Here is a 6,373-nt window from a genome sequence, read left to right on the forward strand (position 1 = left end):
AGGAGTTCCTAAAACAACCAGAATGACAATTTCATACTCATGTCACAACATCCGCAATGCTAGCTGGCTAATGTTAGCTAGTCAGCTAGCTTGCTAAATCGCGATTTTCGTAAATTAACTTTACGTAAAAAAAATGCATAATCGTTTGTCTCTGCATTAACTAACATTCCTGTCAACTGTACATGTTTCTGCTTGATTCGTTATGACCTTATAATCCCTTACATTTGCTTCCATCCTAGTATTTCTGTCTGCCATCTTTGATCCAGTTCAGTTCTGTGTAGGGGTACCCACCTCTCCTGGTATTTCTGTCTACCATCTTTGATCCAGTTCAGTTCTGTGTAGGGGTACCCCTCTCTCCTAGTATGTACTGTCTTAAATACAGTGGCTCAAACTCTGCAGTTGTTGAACTGATGTGTGGTGTTAAAGGGGAAATTTGCAATTGCTACATCCATATTGTGACTCTTAAATTATTTATTTATAGCCATTGATTCTTGAAAAATATAACACATGCCTCATGAGCTTAGCTCAACTGTTGTACCCCATCAGAACCCAAAATAAGCTTTTCTTACTCCAACGCTAAGAAACAATGTAAATCAACACTGTTTAGCCTCAACATGCTTAAAACTATAATGTTGGTATCATGGATGGTCAGTCCTTGCATCCATAGGTCTGTCTATGAATTTGAAAGTAGTTACATTTCTCCAACCCTATCATTTATAACCAAAACAGTGTTTGAACTACAGATTGGTTGATTGATTGATGTGTGGATTTTTTAAACAGCAACAAAATGGCTGCCCAGAGACTTGGTTTGGTAAAGAAAGAAATGTAACCACTCTCAAATTCATAGAGAAAGCTATGGTATCAACCTTAACCCAACACCTAGCGACCTCGTCAAGAAGTTCAGACATCTTGGCGTAACAGTTATAAGGTGTTGGCGAAAACATACCTTGATTCAATTACATTCATGAATTGGTATGAAACCTTTGTTTTATGCCCTTCTCAAAGTCGGTGCCTTGACTGATTTGTAAAAAAAAAATGTTTTGTCATAAAACACTATTTTGTTATTTAAAAAAAAAAAGTAACCTTTGATTAACTAGGCAAGTCAGTTAAGAATAAAATCTTATTTCCAATGACTGCGTACCCCAGATGATAGTGGGCCAATTGTGCGCCACCCTATGGGACTCCCATCACGGCCGGTTGTGATCAGATCAAAGTTTATTTGTCACAGGCACCGAATACAACTGGTGTAGACCTTAGAGTGAAATGTTTACTTACAGGCTCTAACCAACAGTGCAAAAAAAGGTATTAGGTGAAAAATAGCAGTAGAGAGGCTACATACAGGCACGGGTTAGTAGGGCTGATTGAGGTAGTATGTACATATGGTTAAAGCGACAGTAGCGTAAAAGAGGGGTTGGCGGGTGGCGGGACACAATGCAGATAGCCCGGTTAGCCAATGCGCGGGGGCACTGGTTGGTCAGGCCAATTGAGGTAGTGTGTACAGTTAAAGTGACTATACATATATCATGAACAGAGAGGAGCAGCAGCGTAAAATAGGGGTTTGGGGGGGCACACAATGCAAATAGTACGGGTAGCCATTTGATTACCTGTTCAGGAGTCTTATGGCTTGGGGGTAAAAACTGTTGAGAAGCCTTTTTGTCCTAGACTTGGGGTGGCTGAGGTCTTTGACAATTTTTAGGGCCTTCCTCTGACATCGCCTGGTGTAGAGGTTCTGGATGACAGGCAGCTTAGCCCCAGTGATGTACTGGGCCGTACACACTACCCTCTGTAGTGCATTGCTGTCGGAGGCCAAGCAATTGACTTACCAGGCAGTGATGCATCTGAGGAACCTTTTGAGGATCTGAGGACCCATGCCAAATCTTTTTAGTTTCTTGAGGGGGAATAGGCTTTGTCGTGCCCTCTTTACGACTGTCTTGGTGTGTTTGGACCATTCTAGTTTGTTGGTGATGTGGACACCAAGGAACTTGAGGCTCTCAACCTGCTCCACTACAGCCCCGTATATGAGAATGGGGGCGTACTCGGTCCTCCTTTTCCTGTAGACCACAATCATCTCCTTAGTTTTGGTTACGTTGAGGGATAGGTTGTTATTCTGGCACCACCCGGCCAGGTCTCTTACCTCCTCCCTATAGGCTCTTGTCATTGTCGGTGATCAGTGTCGTCTGCAAACTTAATGATGGTGTGGGAGTCGTGCCTGGCCATTCAGTCGTGGGTGAACAGGGAATACAGGAGGGGACTGAGCACACACCCCTGGGGGGGGCTCCAGTGTTGAGGATCAGCATGGCAGATGTGTTGCTACCTACCCTCACCACCTGGGGGCGGCCCGTCAGAAAGTCCAGGATCCAGTTGCAGAGGGAGGTGTTTAGTCCCAGGATCCTTAGCTTAGTGATCAGCTTTGAGGGTACTATGGTGTTGAATGCCAATGTAGTCAATGAATAGCATTCTCACATAGGTGTTCCTTTTGTCCAGGTAGGAGGGGGCAATGTGGAGTGCAATAGAGATTGCATCATCTGTGGATCTGTTTGGGCGGTATGCAAATTTGTGTGAGTCTAGGGTTTCTGGGATAATGGTGTTGATGTGAGCCATTACCAGCCTTTCAAAGCACTTCATGGCTATGGATTCGAACCAGGGTGTCTGTAGTGACGCCTCAAGCACCGAGATGCAGCGTCTTAGACCGCCGCACCATTCGGGAGACCCAAAATCATGTTCTAGTGCTGCCCCCAACTAGTATCCAAGATGGCGTAGCAGTGAAGACGTGTTTTTGTTCGTCCGTTTGTATTTTTCGTATTTTTTTGTATATATTTCAACTTTATTTTCAAATCTCTTTTTCGATTTTTAATTTGATTATACCTTCCGGTAACCTGCCTCACCCAATGTGATACGGAATCGCTGTCATTTTTCATTTTAGAACACATTCAAGAACCACCAGAAACTAACCAGCTAATTAGCTACAAGCTATTTAGTCATTGTTAGCCACTGCTAGCGGCTTTTACCTTCTGCATAGATATCAGCCCTGTTTTTAGCCTGGATAATACTCGCCAGTCTACCAGTATCGGACTGTCTCTCCACAACAACGTCGGATCCCTGCCGTAATCCCTGGACCACTACTTCTGATCTTCACAGCTAGCTTGCACTCACCGTGGCACCCAGTACCGAAGCTATCCCTGAGGCCCACCTCCCGGCATACTCAGCTGTTCACCCGAACCCCACTCATACACGGCTAGAGCCCAATACTCTACCGGATCCTTGCTGTAAACTCTGGACCTTGGCACCGGATCACCGCTGCTACCGATTGGCTATAGTGGCTAACGCCACTGCCACGAAGCTAGCAGCAGAAAGCCAAGGGCCAGGCGCATCTCCCGGCTAGCAAACTAAATTCTACAATACCTCTTTCACCATCTGGCTTGGATTCTCTGTCGACCACCACGACTGGTCTGCCAATGAATACTCCATCCGCTGTGCCTTCAACCGGCCTCCGTCGGAGCAGACGCTCCTACTAGCCCCGGGCTACTAACTTTAAACACTGTGTCGCCCGCGTGCTAGCGTAGTGGCGGCTTCCCTGTTCCTTCTACTGCTGCCCTCTGGACACTATAATCACTTGGCTACATAGCTGATGCCTGCTGGACTGTCCATTAATCACGGTACTCCATTCTGTTTATTTATTTTTTATCTGTCGGCTCCAGCCGCGAACTCAGGCTCTGTGTGTAGTTAATACGACCCTCTCTGCCTAGTCATCGCCATTTTACCTACTGTTGTTGTGTTAGCTAGCTCTCCCAATCAACACCTGCGATTACTTTATGCCTCGCTGTATGTCTCTCTCAAATGTCAATATGCCTTGTATACTGTTGTTCAGGTTAGTTATCATTGTTTTAGTTTACAATGGAGCCCCTAGTTCCACTCTTCATACCTCTGATACCTCCTTTGTCCCACCTCCCACATATACGGTGACCTCACCCATTACAACTAGCATGTCCAGAGATACAACCTCTCTTATCATCACCCAGTGCCTGGGCTTACCTCCGCTGTACCCGCACCCCACCATACCCCTCTCTGCACATTATGCCCTGAATATATTCTACCACGCCCAGAAATCTGCTCCTTTTACTCTTTGTCCCCAACGCTCTAGGCGACCAGTTTTGATAGCCTTTAGCCGCACCCTCATCCTACTCCTCCTCTGTTCCGCGGGTGATGTGGAGTAAAACCTGGGCCCTGCATGTTCCCAGGCACCCTCATTTGTTGACTTCTGTAACCATAAAAGCCTTGGTTTCATGAATGTTAGCATCAGAAGCCTCCTCCCTAAATTTGTTTTACTCTACGGCTTTAGCACACTCCACCGACCTTGCTGTCCTTGCCGTGTCTGAATCCTGGCTTTGGAAGGCCACCAAATATTCTGAAATTTCCATCCATATCTACAACATTTTCCGTCAAGATAGAACTGCAAAGTTCTATCATACTTTCCAGGTCCATGCCCAAAGAGTTCGAGCTTCTAATTTTACAAATGATTATCTCCAGAAATAAGTCTCTCACTGTTGCTGCCTGTTACAGACCACCCCCCCCCAGCTCCCAGCTGTGCCCTGGACACCATATGTGAATTGATTGCCCCCCCATCGATCTTCAGAGTTCGTTCTGTTAGGTGACATAAACTGGGATATGCTTAACACCCCGACCGTCCTACAATCCAAGCTAGATGCCCCCAATCTCACACAAATGATCAAGGAACCCACAAGGTACAACTCTAAATCCATAAACATGGGCACCCTCATAGATATTATCCTGACCAACTTGCCCTCCAAATACCCCTCTGCTGTTTTCAATCAGGATCTCAGCGATCACTGCCTCATTGTCTGCATCCGTTAACGGTCCGCAAGTCAAACGACCACCCCTCATCACTGTCGAACGCTCCCTAAAACACTTCTGCGAGCAGGCCTTTCTAATCGACCTGGCCCTGGTATCCTGGAAGGATACTGACCTCATCCCGTCAGTAGAGGATGCCTGGTTGTTCTTTAAAATGAATTTACTCACCACCATAAACAAGCATGCCCCTTTCAAAAAATGAAGAACTAAGAACAGATATAGCCCTTTGTTCACTCCAGACCTGACTGCCGTCGACCAGCACAAAAACATCCTGTGCGTACTGCACTAGCATCGAATAGTCCCCACGATATGCAACTTTTCAGAGAAGTCAGGAACCAATACACACAGTCAGTTAGGAAAGCAAAGGCAAGCTTTTTCAAACAGAAATTTGCATCCTGTAGCTCTAACTCCAAACAGTTTTGGGACACTGTAAAGTCCATGGAGAATAAGAGCACCTCCTCCCAGCTGCCCACTGCACTGAGGCTAGGAAACACTTTCACCACCGATAAATCCACGATAATCGAGAATTTACATTTACATTTTACATTTAAGTCATTTAGCAGACGCTCTTATCCAGAGCGACTTACAAATTGGTGCGTTCACCTTAAGACATCCAGTGGAACAGCCACTTTACAATAGTGCATCTAAATCTTTTAAGGGGGGGGGTGGGTGAGAAGGATTACTTTATCCTATCCTAGGTATTCCTGAAAGAGGTGGGGTTTCAGGTGTCTCCGGAAAGTGGTGATTGACTCCGCTGTCCTGGCGTCGTGAGGGAGTTTGTTCCACCATTGGGGGGCCAATTTCAATAAGCTTTTCATTACGGCTGGCCATGCTTTCCTCCTGGCTACCCCAACCCCGGCCAACAGCTCCGCACCGCCCGCAGCTACTTGCCCAAGCCTTCCCAGCTTCTCCTTCACCCAAATCCAGATAGCTGATGTTCTGAAAGAGCTGCAAAACCTGGACTAGTACAAATCAGCTGGGCTAGATAAACTGGACCCTCTTTCTAAAATTAGCCACCGCCAATGTTGCAACCCGTATTACTAGTCTGTTCAACCTCTCTTTCGTATCGTCCGAGATTCCTAAAGATTGGAAAGCTTCCGCGGTCATCCCCCTCTTCAAAGGCGGTCCATCCTGTCCTGCCTTTCTAAAGTCTCGAAAGCCAAGGTAACAAACAGATCACCAACCTTTTCTAATCCCACCGTACCTTCACCTCTGTGCAATCCGGTTCCCAAGCTGGTCATGGGTGCACCTCAACAACGCGCATGGTACTAAACGATATCATAACCGCCATCGATAAAAGACAGTACTGTGCAGCCGTCTTCATCGATCTGGCCAAGACTTTTGACTCTTGTCAATCACCGTATTCCTATCGGCAGACTCAACAGCCTTGGTTTCTCAAATGACTGACTCACCTGGTTCACCAACTACTTCTCAGATAGAGGACAGTGTGTCAAATCAGAGGGCCTGTTGTCCACACCTTTGGCAGTCTCTATGGGGGTACCAC

Source organism: Oncorhynchus nerka, linkage group LG21 (genome assembly GCF_034236695.1).
Source record: "Oncorhynchus nerka isolate Pitt River linkage group LG21, Oner_Uvic_2.0, whole genome shotgun sequence".
NCBI classification, from domain to species: domain Eukaryota; kingdom Metazoa; phylum Chordata; class Actinopteri; order Salmoniformes; family Salmonidae; genus Oncorhynchus; species Oncorhynchus nerka.